The 15,340-nt window shown below is 35.3% G+C and overlaps 1 protein-coding gene across 6 annotated transcripts in view; it reads right to left on the reverse strand.

The window, feature by feature from the left end:
* Positions 1-15,340, reverse strand: part of LOC141447465 (uncharacterized) — a 125,644-nt gene that overhangs the window by 107,821 nt on the left and 2,483 nt on the right. For 3 of the 6 annotated variants that reach the window (XR_012454349.1, XM_074115036.1, XM_074115040.1), the window contains exon 2: positions 14,854-14,875. The gene's annotated coding sequence lies outside the window, so the exon portion shown is untranslated. Of the gene's footprint in view, positions 1-11,720; positions 11,948-14,853; positions 14,876-15,340 lie in introns of those variants that run through there. The other 3 variants (XM_074115037.1, XM_074115038.1, XM_074115043.1) reach the window with 3 other exon arrangements.

A 15,340-nucleotide genomic window follows, 5' to 3' on the forward strand; every position in this document is an offset into this window, starting at 1 on the left:
CATTTTTCAGTCTTATTGCCTTTGCAGTATCCTATTTGGCTATTTTTCCGACTATTTGTTCGTGTACTAATATTTGCCACGCTTTTTGCAATGGTAATAAAAAGTTTTGCCTTGAAATTTCACTTTCGGTAGTTTTTTTAAAAATACAAAAATCCATGCATTTTTCCCGGTGCTAAGTCTAGGATATTGAAAACTATTTGTTGAGGCGATCTCCGAGATTTTCCACGGTTATATTTCTCCCACGAGCTGTATACATTTTTCTGCCTAATTTCAGAGCGACAAACTTCCCCTCCAAGCGGAACTTTTCTGGTTCTCTGCTTTTCAAGTTTTCCCAAATATGGAAAGCCTTTTATTACATCCAACGCTAGCCCAAAAATTTTATACCAAATTTGTCCGTTTTATTTGGCACCTACTGGAGTAAATCTGCATCTTGAGTTAGTTGGAAACTAAAATGTCATTGGAAGAGGTTATAACAGATTGGAATGTTCTCTTTGAATTTTTTCCAAAATTTAGAAATCAAAGCAAATTTATCGGTTTGTAAACGATGATTTCTTTGATCCAATCGAAATAAACCTCTTAATTTCCGTTTATATATACATTTCTGTTCACAGTTTTTGAGAAAAATGCTCGTCCCTATTTTTGGTTCCATAGAAAAGGGCAATATCGTACATTTTTGGCCTCATATGCACCAAATGCAAACAATAATCCGATAAATGCATTAGAAAATTGAGTTTTCGAGAGAATTCTGTTACAAAAAAATAAAAAATAAATAAATAAAATATTAAAATAAGTAAATAAAATGAAAATATTCAGCCGGTCAAATGACCGGTCGCGGTAGTTAAGACGGACTACAAATTTTACTCAAAAATCAAATATTAGGAAAAGAAGTGAATATTAAAAAAACAATTGTATACATATTTTAGGAAAAGTCGTGAAGTTTAATGGCGGTATGATAACGTTGTACTTAGAAAATTTAAACCAAATTTAAATAACGGTCAATTAACCGGTCACTTGGTAGGTTTAGTGATAAGCGGAACTCGAACTGGAGATCTTCCGCTAACAAAATTCACGCTTAATAAACAGCAAGCCGTCACCCCCACTACTACCTTTTTTTAAAAAATTATTTTTAAAACCAAAAAAATAAAAAAACCAAAAACACTGTGGTAATGAAGACTATTAGGACTAAAAAAAAATGAAGCATTGTTCAACATCGAACTAAAAGTTTATAACTAAAAACATAATCCCCTAGGAAGAAATAAGACTGAGGAGAATGAGGAGGCGGTAGTTGGTAGGGAATGAGCAGCTTTCTGGAATGACCTAATTTCTTGTGTGGCAGAAGCGCTTTCTGGTGTCTCGTTACTCTTCCCCCCTCTACAAACACTTTATCCTCCAACTGTCCTAAATATCTTTCAAGTAATTTCAACCGTTAGTGGAGAGGAAAAAAGAAAAATAATAGAATAAAAAAGGAAACCCACAACATCAACAACAAAAAGAAAAAGGAGAAAATGGAGAAAAATCAACATCCCTATGAACTCCTAAATTATATTCTTTACGCTCAATAATTTACTTTAGTTCCCACTATGATATTAAATTATTTCTAAAACGGAAAGAGAATAGCTAATGATTTCCTCCTACTCTACTTCCTCTTTGATGCCATCAAGAAGACGCATTGTGATTGTATAAAACTATCGGAGACACGAACACCAGACATATAAGAAAACAACAATTCACAAAACAGAAAACACAAACTGGGTACTCAAAATAATTAATTCTAACTCAATGTTACTGAGAGTGTAATTCAGTAAACTGTAAACTTGCGTATTTGGAAAAAAAAATGGTAATTAATAATAAATCAACATTCACCCGCAAAGCTAAGATGTATTGTTGGTTTAGTGGGTTCGATTCCCCTGGTCTAGGCCTTGGATTTTATTTAATGGTTAATATGAGAAATTTATAGTAAAGTATGTTAGGCGGTTATAGGCTAGACCCGCAAAGCTAAGATGTATTGTTGGTTTAGTGGGTTCGATTCCCCTGGTCTAGGCCTTGGATTTTATTTAATGGTTATTAAAAGAAATTTATAGTAAAGTATGTTTGCTAGTTGCCTCCGTCCACGACACCTAATTTGGTAGTTGGACGTTAAGCCCGCTTGAAAAAATAGGCTACTACTTTATTACTTAATAAATCAACATTAAAAAATTCTTTTCGCAGGAAAACTTATATGTTATTCATTTTTGAGTTAACAGACAGGTATACCAATACACACAAAAAAAATTTCTGGTGTAAAGTCAAAATCGGAAAAACTGTACGAATGCAATGGAGCGGAAAGTGAAAATGAAAAAAAGGACTGCACTGTCGAAAATTTGTGAGGAACCAAAAAATTGACCATACTTTTATACAGGGTGCCCATTTTAAGACGGCTATGACGATATGAGCAAAAAAAATGGTAGAGGAAAAATTTGTTGCCCGTCACCTCTAGTTTCAGAATATGTGACTTCATTTTAGATTCCTGCCCGCATACGCGGCTGACGCGCGTCCAAAAGTGAGGGTTCGCAGTTAACACCTCATTTTCATATACACGGTTTTAAAGAATATAAAAAAGTTATGAAAGAAACCGGAAACCGCAATTCGATATCTTCAAAATTAAAGGTGCTAGGCCATTTCAAAATCTGGATATTTAATAATCATATTTCAATTTTTTAACTTGTTATCAACGAGAAAGAAGAGCACGCGATAGGTCATTTTTATATATTTTTTCATCCCCTTTCTATTGAAAATATTGCCAAGGTAGTAAAGCTAGTATTTTTCTTAATATCGGGAAATAAGTAGTTTTCCGAGTGATTTTCTAAGAAAAAATCAAATGTTAACGAGCTTTAGATGTTCTCAAGCATACACAAAATGGCTAAAAATTAATTTTACATCTGTTACAAAGAAGAAGGTTTAATAATTATTTTGGGGTAATTTTGGGTGAACACCCTGTATGGGTGTAGAAAAATTTGTCTAGCAAGTCTATTCTTGTGCTGTTGGGTGACGTAAAAAGAAGGCGTGCGCACATGGAGGCAGTGAGTTTCCTGTTGGGAATTGAAGTAGTTGTTTCCTTTCTTCCCTTTACATGATATTGCTCTTAGATCGGCTCGCAGCAGCCCACAGTTGTGCTCTTTCTCGTGTTCTTTTGGGACTCCCGAGTGAACGTGATATTCCCCAACTTAAAGTGAATCATATTCGTTATTATATTCTCAATGGGCCCTTTTTTTACTAGTTTAAGTCCTTTTCCTCTTTCGTCCTTCGTACATATTTTTGCCGCCCAATACAATTTTATTTTATTTTATCATTTTTTTGTAGTTGCGACAAAATGGATTTAATGTTCTTATTATATGGAATCTTATTTAGCCACGGTAGGGCCTGTGGTATTAGGGTGAACGCCCAACTTGGAAGCTCAGAATCTAATGGGTGGGGGCACACTCATCGTCTAGGTGCTTATCACTATAATATCACTCACTCTCCATTCTTACTTATAAATACATTCGCTTCACACATTCATCACTCTACTATATACAACTATTTACATACACTACAACTAATGGATGGATTAGTACTCTATATTCCTGCCATCCTTATAGCTTGACCGAAATTAATATCACGTAATCCTTCTCTAATCATTTTCTTGCATTCATTCTGATCGGCTATAACTTTTAAATACATTCATATTTCTTTGCTAGGCTCTGCTACAGATTTAAGCACATATATGTTGGTGGAGAATATAATGTCTTCGTAGCGAAATGGTGCATCTAAATACCTGTATATGTCGTCAAACATTCGTTTCCTTTCCTACTACATAACGTGGACATATCCATTATTATATGTTTGAAATCCTCCTCCTCATTACGCAAAGAGGAGAGCGAGATTTTTTTTTTTGTAAGACAGTGGTAAATCCCAAGAAATTCAGTACTAATTGCACCATATTTTGGGGTTTTTATATACATTCATACATACATAATGACCCTTCAAGAAAATCAGGTATAAAAGAGTTGCTGCCACGCCCTACAATTATGTTACATCGGAAGACAAAAAACATTTTCCTGTCGCCACCGAAAATTAACTTTTGTTTTTGGTGCCGATCCGAAGTGTTCTTGTGATAACTCAACATGATCCCGGTTAATCCGAATCCCGGTTAATCGAGCTTGTACTGTAATGATTTTTTTTTTTTTTTTTCTTTGAACAATATTTTGGGATAAGCATAGGCATTAATCTTGGGATTTAGGCTAAAGGCTTTGATCATATGTGGGCAATCTAGCGGAAGACCGCCTCCTCCCCTCAACAGGAACATCATGATCTCAGCAGCTAAGGCTGATTTTTCGTTTTTCTGTTATGCTGACCACACATTTTACAGATAAACAAACAAATTTGTAAAAGAACACTTTTTGGGGGGTCTTAAAATTGGATATTTCCCGTAAAAATATGAAAGAGAAAAATTTTGGGCGCAGTCTTACCCTTTTATACAGTCTAATGAGAGAGAAAGAGATAGAGAGAGAGTAAAATGAAAAAAAAAATGCATAAAAAGAATAACGCAGAATATAAAGGCCTTATGGTAAATGTCACGCAAAAACTAAACGTGTTATGGGGAGAGTCCATGTGGATTAGTGTCAACTTGGGCGAAAATTACAAGTTTTTCTTTCTCTCTCCCCCCTCCCTTTCATAGTTAGGACCTTCTTGTCCAGCCAGGGGGCGAGGGGGGAGGTAAACCCCAGAAAATCCATGGCTTTACGGCCAGCCTCTATTCTTTGCTTTTAACTTCCTTTTTTGCGTTAACAAAATAACTAAAGTTCACTCGTGTGTTATTTTTTTTTTTATTTCCTTCTTACTTCAATATACGTCAGCTGGGATAGCCTACTTTCAAATTGTATCAGACATTAAATGGAAGCCAAAAAACCAACCTGTGGAAACTAACACGATTTCCTTTTATTACAATTATTCATTCAGCAAGCATCCGGAACCATTCGATCCGGAACTCCTTGAATCAAAAATTCAAGAAACGAAAAAAAAAAATGGCAAAAAGTGCATTTCCGTTTGAAATTTCGGTTAAAGGACAGGTTTGAACAAGCACGTTTAATGAAATTCATTACAACATTTACCTAGATAAAAACTGTATAAAAGTTGTACAGAAAATTGTGTAAATGTTTCATCTCTCTCACGTGGAAAATTTTCTAAAATAATGCTAATAACACACGAACACTTGTAGTAGTTGGTACTTATTGTGTTAAATACAACTTCAAAGCTGTAATAATTTCATGTTTAACTTTCAAGTAATGTACAGGTTATATAGCTCTTATAAGTAAACCTTTTATTTCCCTCTTCCCTATTCCAGAAAATAAAGGGTAATTTATTAAAGTTTTTTCTCTTTTGCAGGATAATGTTTTTCAATTATACTACGAGAAAAGTTAATCTACTGGCTCCCATTTTAATCTACCTTTATTTAAAGCAGTTACCAGTTAAATTTGTGATAGAATTTGCTATAAATTTAGCTTTTTAATTTTCAAAGTTCATCACTGCTGTATTAAACAGAAAATAGCTATGTAAAATATTTAATTAATATCAAAATTAAATCTAAACAATGCAGACATCGATATCGACTATCGATAATTCACCAAATAATTATATTCCAAATATTCAACAGAACGCTCTATTTGCTCTATTATGTGTGTTAGTGTTTGGCAGCCTTTATATCACCCGTGGCACACCCAATTTCTGTATTTAATTACGTCTGACATTCCATTAGGTTTTTAGTTTATTAAAGAACAAGTATTTAAAAAAAATAGGATCATATATTTTTTTTACTAATCAATGGATGGAGTCATTTGTCGTTGTCGTTGTCGTTGAATTCTATTTTTAGTTTTAATAAAACAATGGTGTTTGCTAACGTGTTTCAGAATTCCCACCATCGACGGTTTTTTTTCGGAACTGCGACCAAAATAGATCTATTGAGCACCAGGCGCCACGGTAGCCGAGCGGTTAGAGGGCGAGACCTGTAAAGCCTGTTGGTTTAGTGGGTTCGATTCCCCTGGTCAAGGCCTTAGATTTTATATAATGGTTAATATGAGAAATTTATAGTAAAGTCTGTTTGGCGGTTGTAGGCTAGACCCGCAAAGCTAAGATGTATTGTGTGTTTAGTGGGTTCAATTCCCCTGGTATAGGCCTTGGATTTTATTTAAAGGTTAATATGAGAAATTTATAGTAAAGTGGGTTAGGCGGTTATAGGTTAGACCCGCAAAGCTAAGATGTATTGTTGGTTTAGTGGGTTCGATTCCCCTGGTTTAGGCCTTTAGATTTTATTTAATGTTTAATATGAGAAATTTATAGTAAAGTATGTTAGGCGGTTATAGGCTAGACCCGCAATGCTAAGATGTATTGTTGGTTTAGTGGGTTTTACTTCTGGTTTAAGAAATGTATTTTATTTAATGGTTAATATGAATAATTTATAGTAAAGAATGTTAGACGGCAATAGGCTAGACCCGCAAAGCTAAGATGTATTGCGGTACTAGTCTATATTTCCATTGATTAATACGAGAAATTTATAGTAAAGTATGTTGCTAGTCTCCTCCGTCCACGACACCTAATTTGGTAGTTGGACGTTAAGCCCCGCCTGAAAAAATAGGCGATTACTTTACTACTACTTTACTATTGAGCACCCAAATGATGCCCCCTTATTCTCCCCCGGGATTATGAAACCAAATCGGTTTCTCACCCAGATACTCTAGGAAAGATCTAGGGAGCAGCAGTCAGGGATAACAGCTCCCTTTGCCCAACATGCGCTTCCCCATTAATTCTTTCCAAGATATTCTGAATCTATAGACTCCAAACCCCCCCCCCACAATTCAAAGACTCTGAACGGAAGCTACTAAATCATATCTAATTTCCTCTCCAAAGAAACCCACTGCAGACTAGAGTGCCAAGCTGTTAGAAATATGAACTTCCTGACGCCAACACATCCCTTCTCCAGGGAGAATACGTATATCTACCTACATCGAGTCGATAAAGAAGTCAACTCGAAAAGAGGAAAATCTTACTATTTACTTTAAAAATGAAAATACTTTTTTCTGCTTAAAAAATTATCTGTTTAAAAGAAAATTACGTCACACTTTGTGATGCCAAAAAAGAAAAAGAGAGAGTACCGTGGCACACCGCTTGTGGAGACTCTCGATGTTTGGCAAGGAGATAAACTTCGTTTAGGAATTCAAGAAAACAAACCTAATCTTGATTGTAACCTTTTCTTCCGTTTTCCTTTACAGAAATTTATTTTGTGATTCCAGCTTATCAAATATTCATCAGTGCTGAATTTTATGTAAATGTTTTTAGGCCCCAATTTTACAGGAAATCTGTCTAGCTGAATTTTTCATTTTTTCCTTTTTCCTTTAATATTATATAAGTTGGTAGAATTAGCTTATATCCTTTTGTCATATTAATGTAGTAAGCACTTCATTTTTCTTCAAGCTGCGCAGTAAAAATTGATCATTCACTGTTTTTCCTTTATAGATATTAACAACCATGAAAAGCCAGGCAAGCCTTTACGTATGTGCCATCCTATATATCTATGGTGGTACGCAGCAAACTGGTCCATACATATGAAAGAGCTTCGATTTTATGGTGTTAATAGAATAGATAAGATCAGGATGCCACAATGTAAAGAAAGCCACTGAAATGGAATCGTCTCCAATCTCAAGGGGATTTTTCACTACACTGTCATCAGAGGAGCTTTCCATCTTTTGCCGCTCTATCCATTTCTACCTGTCGTAACTTGTCTCGCCTCATGGTTGATGAGTCAGGGGTGTTTGCTTGTTGAACCTTTGTGGCAGCTTCGTTAGCCAATAACGGCTAGGGTGGCTAGGTATTCATTGAAGATTAACCGCGGCGTTCCAAGTTGATGTTTGAACACCATATAGGAATTCCAAAATCCATTCCACAACCTACCAGATTATTATAAATAATTTATTATTCAAAAATGAATATTAAAACGGAAATACATGTTTCCCGCCCCCACGAGTGCAAAAAAACAAATTAGTTTTTAATTATTTCTTCCCTAAAATTGAACCAATGATATATTTTGATTGAAACACCATACAAATACACGATCCCCTCAATTTATTTTAGACCATTTCCCCCCAGGGTAAATTAATATTTTCAAGGTTTTATGGGAAGTATGAAGTTTTAAGCTCCTCTCTGAAGTAGCATTATAAGTTAGTGTCCGGGGGGTTATAAGTTTGTGCAATTAAAAGTTCCAGTGAAAAAAGACGAAGTTTCAAGGAAATATGTCATCCTTAATAGAGAAAATTTACAGGAAGAGTAAGAAAAAGGAAAGTTTTTCTTGTTTTTCCGCTGATTTTCGCATTCAAGTTTCTCACAGGAAATATAAGTTTCACTAAAATTCCTTAGGGTTTTTATATATCAAATTAAGGAAGTAAAATTGTCGCTTATATTTTCAGGCGGGTTTTTAGGCGACTAGCAAACATACTGTACTGCAAATTTCCTTTATTAACCATTAAATAAAATCTAAAGCCTAGACCGGGGAAATCGAACCCACTAAACCAACAAAACATCTTAGCTTTGCGGGTTTAGCCTATAACCACATAACATACTTTACTATGAATTTCTCATATTAACCATTAAATAAAATCCAAGGCTTAAACCAGGGGAATCGAACCCACTAACTAATAATACATCTTAGCTTTGCGGGTCTAGCCTATAACCGCCTAACATACTTTACTATTAAATTTCTCATATTAACCATTAAATAAAATCCAAGACCTAGACCGGGGAATCGACCCCACTAAACCAACAATACATCTTAGCTTTGCGGGTCTAGCCTATAACCGCCTAACATACTTTACTATAAATTTCTCATATTAACCATTAAATAAAATCCAAGGCCTAAGACCGGGAATCGAACCCAGTACCACAATGCATATTAGTTTTACAGGTCTCGCTTCTAACCGCTCGGCTACCGTGGCGCCTAATTATCGCTTATATTTTTTAATCCAGGTCATGGATAACTGGATCTTGAGCGGAAACGCATACTTTAACAGTTTTCCTTAAAAAAAAAAACCTCGGGAACTGGGATTCCAATATATTGATCTATAGGCAGCCAGCATAAACACTCAATAAACGGAAAGAAACAAAGAATTCCATATTTAATATTTCCTTTAGGTTCTACCAAAGCATAAGAAGGAAGATAATATTGCCAGGGATACCCTGCCTGTAGGCTCCCCCGTTTTTTACTCTGCACTTTTCCTAGAGAACATGATTAGTTACCCAGTTGTTGGAAGTAGGTGGTACACCCAAAAACCTTGGAATCCTCCCAGATCTGTGATTGCTAGGATATTTTAATCTGGACCGGATGCTGTAAATGTGAGAAGTTTCATCAGCACTAGAGTGGGTGGGATGGGAGAGAGTTCAATATAGCCAATAACTTGTTTCTATGGCTGAAATTGTGAGTTTGAACCCAAATAACAGGACCAAAACTGGGAATTTCTTGAAGTGGTTTTTGTTTCTTTTTCTGGAGAATACAGAAGGGGGCTACCTGTAAATGAGCCACTTAACTAATTTCACGTACATAATGTTATTGAGAATTAAATAGTTTTCTTAAATACATGGAATTTGAATAAACTCGCTAAACCGGAAGTAGGAATTTCCTTATAGTCTTGATAAGTGCTCATTTTAGAGCCTTTTTGAATGAAAGACGGATAATAGAATACTTTAAATATGTTAAACCTGTTCTGGTACTAACAATGAAAATTCGAAGACTGACCTGGAAGAATCAGAGAAATTCATATTTTTTGGTTTTTAGCTTAAGACATTCTGTCAATACTATTCAACCATCACCTCACCTCAGTCCTTCTGCCATTTTTTGATCAAACTCCGATCTTATCACAACTTCCCTTTTTTACCTAAGCTTCCGGCCACACCTCTTCGAGTTCCTGGTTTTTCATGTGGAAAATAAAAACGAAAGTAGGTAATCGCAAAGTTTTGACCGCTGAATTAATCCGTCAAGGCCGCGTGAGGCTATAAGGATAATTGTAGGCCTATTAACTGGGCCACTACAGGCTCAGAAAACACATGCAACGCATAAGGGGCTGGTGGATGATAGCCTTTTGTAGGTTCTGTCAGGAAGAAGAGGAGGAGGAAACGGCACGTGTTTTGTCCAGTGTGAGGGACTTGTCTAGGCTAAGGATGTTACTTCTCAGGAAGGAAAAACCAAGGCCTGTGAGAGCTTTACCCAAGAGCCGCTCTCCAGCATTAAGAGTCTGATTAAAAGGACATGTCTGGAGGGTGAGCTTTAGATGAGGGGAGCCACAATACATCCATAGGGGTAGCAGTGAGTGGCGGAGGCCTTGATGCCGCCATAGTAGTAACTAAACTAATCTTTTTTGCGTTTATTGTGCTACAAGTAACAATGATACAATAGATCAATAAATGATTAGGTAACGAGTGGAGAAGTTACCCAGTTGTAACACTCCAAAACTCTCTTCACTGGAGAGGAGATCACGAGGCCACTGTCTTTTAAGACGTCTTGTCCGGGTTGTCAGAAAGAGTTCTCAAAGAAAGATTTTGAAGAAAGAGGATTTATATGAGATTGCAGGCTGAAGTGGAGTTTTCTGTATCGTGTTTTCAGCAACTTGTGTGACAAAAGGAATGTTATGGTCAGTGTGTATAGCCCCAGGTTGGGAGACATAAAATGTAGCGTTTACGATAGTCCGAAGTATTTTAGATTGTAGAAATTGAATTCTTTGGAGATTGGAGCGTTTGGTTGAACCCCACAGCTCTATTCCATACGCCCAGATGGGTTTGAAAATAGAAGTATAAAAATCAGTCTTTTGTTGTCCAGAGAGAGTTTTGATCTTATCGTCTAAGAGTCTTTTAAGTAGTCGATAGCGTCTGTTTAGTTCTGTTCTTTTAAGTCTAGTCTGGGGGTCATCGAATCTAAACTCAAAGTTATTGCGTTTACTTTAAATCGTAAAACGCTTATTGCCATTTACCTAAATGGAATCCCCCATAACTCCAGGTGATCAGGGCGTTACCTGTATATAGACAAGAAACTCACATGGTATCCTCTCATGCCCGACTCCAAACCTACAGAGATCAATTTTCCGATTTCTTTCTAGACAGCCAGGGACTACTCTAAATTATCACTAGCTAATAGAAGACTGCTGTACATCTCCCGATTCAGTCCACTGTGGATGCACGGACTGGAAGTGCAAGCTTCAGCTTTTAATAATCTAAACCCTCTAATACTTAGCTCCCCACATTGCTTATACTACTTTACCCCCTCTACGTATACCTCAACATTCCATTCGTTCCCTCCATGGCCAAAAAATAACTTGTCACAGATTCCTGGCTAAGCTCTTATCTTCCATAAACCCTCATCCAAAGCCTTAGGCCTCACAAGTTCCTCCCTGAGAACTCCCCTAAAGACGCTAAAGAAGCACTTAGCCTCGCGACCTCTTGGACGCCAAATGATCATCACCCACTGTATTAGATGTCATTCAAGTATATCAGGCCTGTGCATTCTCTCCAGCCTAAATACTTTGTTTTAATAATTACTACAGTTTTTAAATTTTAAATCAAAAAGTCTCAATACTTAGTAATAATACTTTGAAATAAAGAATACTTGCTTCAAAACTATTGAGATTAACATGCTAATATTTTAATTGAAAAATAATAATTAAGTATACCTGCCTTTTTTTCCGTATTAGATGTAATAGAAGATTATTAAATAAATAAAATAAACGAAAAATTATTTGCAAATTCACGAATTGAAATTGATGACGTAAAATGGAAAGTTACGAAAAGAGAGCGCGTCATAAGAAGGGACATCGGGCGGGCCACCATCAGCCCAAGTTAGTTCGCGTCTAACTGAACGCTCCCTGACGACAGCCACTGCCACAGAACTTGGAGGAGTGTGCGTACGAGAGTATTACCTCATACTCGCTCTCTCTCTCACTCCTCATCTGTCGGTCAGCATCCCTCCTACAGCGGCACTCACCTCTAGTGGCCGCTATACAAACTAACTCTCTTCTTCAACAACTTCACCAAGACTTTTCTAAAGTAAACAATAATAGATTCCCCTCCTCCAAACCCCTAAACAAACTATTAATACAAAGCGTAAACAAATTTGGAACAAATTGAATACAATAATGAAATTTATTGTTTTGTTTTCATGTTCTTATTGCATATCTAAGCAATTATATTTGATGCTTGCAATTATTTATGTAAGGGCCTAGCTGCAAAAAAGGAAATTATCCATTACCTGTAATCATCAAACAACTTTCTGCAGTTTTTAGTTTCTTAAAAATTCGTGATCTGAAAAACGCTGCTCACAGACCACCTGCTTAGTGTGAAGAAAAATGACAAACGCACAATCAAATAGACAGAAAAAGCCATAAGAACGCAACCAGGACGACACAGTGAATACAGCAAAAGAAAACACTTCCCAATGAACAGTATACAGAGCGGCTACTCGGTAACCAAAATTACTCCTCAAGTAATACAACTCAGAAGAACATACAGTGAATAAATATGGCTAAGGACTTCGGACAATGCATCAAGGAATGAAAACAATTTATTCCTTAGAATAAAGTAACTTACACGATCTTTACATGTACATTCATTTCAGCCGAGTATTGGGACAATTAGAATATTATGTTTCAACAAACATAGCACATGTAATAGTAAAGTAGTTAGAGACACTTTCGACAAAACATACCCCCTCTCTTTTCTAGATTATAACGAAATTGTAAGAGACAGATCAAGAATTAAAATTCTAAATCATTAAATAAAAATATGTCATTAAAATTTATTTGATGGTAAGATATTCCTAAGAACAAATTATACCATTATTAAAACTATTAAGTAAAGTAATTGCCTATTTGTTCAGGTGGGGCCTAACGTCCAACTACCAATTAGGTGTCGTGGACGGAGGCGACTAGCTAACATACTTTACTGTAAATTTCTTTTATTAACCATTAAATAAAATCCAAGGCCTAAGACCGGGAATCGAACCCAGAACCACAATACATATTAGCTTCGCCTCTAACCGCTCGGCTACCGTGGCGCCTCAATTAAAACTATTATCACTAAAACATAGCAACTTTTACCAGTTACAGAGACAACTTTTCTATACAATTCGGTAAAGGATTCATTAAAATCGGAACAACAGGAAGAGAGATATAGAGGTTTGAAATTTGAACGAATTTGCAAACCTTCAAAATTTAACCTTCTATATCTCAATACCTATTAGCACTAAAACATTGCAACTTATACCAATTTTAGATCTAACTTTTCTTTACAATTATGTAAAGGATTCATTAAAATCGGAACAACATGAAGAGAGATATAGAGGTTTGAAATTTGAACGAATTTGCAAACCTCCAAATTTTAACCTTCAATATCTCCATAACTATTATCACTAAAACATTCCTATTTATATCAGTTATAGAGCTAATATTTCTCTACAATTTGGTAAAGGATTCATTAAAATCGGAACAACAGGAAGAGAGATATAGAGGTTTGAAATTTGAACGAATTTGCAAACCTTCAAAATTTAACCTTCTATATCTCAATACCTATTAGCACTAAAACATTGCAACTTACACCAATTATAGATCTAACTTTTCTTTACAATTATGTAAAGAATTCATTAAAATCGGAACAACAGGAAGAAAGATATAGAGGTTTGAAATTTGAACGAATTTGCAAACCTCCAAACTTTAACCTTCAATATCTCTATAACTATTATCACTAGTATATTGTTATTTATATCAGTTATAGAGCTAATATTTCTCTACATTTGTTAAAGGATTCATTAAAATCGGAAAAGTAGGAAGAGAGATATAGAGGTTTGAAATTTGAACGAATTCAAGATCCTTCAGTATCTCCATAACTATTATCACCAAAACATTCCTATTTATATCAGTTATAGAGCTAATATTTCTCTACAATTTGGTAAAGGATTCATTAAAATCGGAAAAACAGGAAGAGAGATATAGAGGTTTGAAATTTGAACGAATTTGCAAACCTTCAAAATTTAACCTTCTATATCTCAATAACTATTATCACTAAAACCTTCCTATTTATACCAGTTATAGAGCAAGCTTTTCTCTACAATTTGGTAAAGAATTCATTAAGATCTGACGAATAAGAAGAGAGATACAAAGATTTGAAATTTGAACGTATTTTAATACGTTTTGAATGAAATAAGAAGGTATTTGTACGTAAGTAGCAAAATTAAACTGTCATTCTGCCAAATTTGATCAAAAACTATCCATGATTTGCAATTATATTAGTAACAACTGTTTTAGTGGGAGCCTTACATACATGGGGCTAACTCCTCTCCCATTTAGTGTACAGCGTCGAGACCCCCCAAAAGGCACGTCTACATGAAATTCCGAATCGAATGACACCTCATACAAGAAAATCGGTTTTCGCGTTTGGGCGTTACGTTGTTTTTCAAAAATTGTAACAAGTTACAGGAAAATTTTCTGAAAATGCCTTTTTTTGCTCATTTTCAGCAACTTTTTTCTAGAAATATATTAGATCTGAGTAGTCGCAAAAAAATTACAGTTATAAAGGAGGATTTGCTCAATATTTTAAAGAAAATTCTAGAATTTTATCTTTTATAGAAAAAGAGGGAAAAATTTTCAAAGTTGGGTGAGTTTTCAACTGCTTTTTTGAGCAGTTTTTGACGATCAACTCCTTATACAACTGTCCTACTTGACAGTTTTAATATAAGAGCATATTTATCAACTTAAATCACAAAGAAATATTAAATAAAAAACATGCAAAGTAAACATGCAGAAATCGACTTACCCATTCTACTGCCCAAGCTGCCCTGGAAGTACCAAAGAAAGATATTAATGGTGGCCATATAAATGTTTTTAAAAATTATTATTCCAAATTATTCAGTTAAAAGTGTGATAGGATTTATAGGGAAACAATATTATCATATCTTAGATACGTTAATAGCAGACTTCGGCATAACTTGCTAACTTTATCTCTTAAAGTTGTCAATTTATAATTAGCATTCATCCAGTTTCATTAATTTTGGGAAGTCTTCTTTAGAAATATTCTTGGAAGACACTGTAAGTGAAGGGAATAAGTTGTTACAGGGAATGATGAACCTTCACTTCTGGCAACCATTGCTCTTTCTAGAACTACCCTAGAAAATCTGGTAAAAGGTTTCATCATCTTGGAGTTTTATGGGATGTGAGGTCTGTAAAACCTCAATAGAGATCATGGTGAAGTTCACCATGTTTACAAAAAAAAACGAAGGAAGGAATCCCAAAATAAAAGTAAA

The sequence above is a fragment of the Rhodnius prolixus genome, unplaced genomic scaffold (genome assembly GCF_049639745.1).
Source record: "Rhodnius prolixus isolate KJV_2025 unplaced genomic scaffold, Rpr scaffold_7, whole genome shotgun sequence".
Lineage (NCBI taxonomy): Eukaryota > Metazoa > Arthropoda > Insecta > Hemiptera > Reduviidae > Rhodnius > Rhodnius prolixus.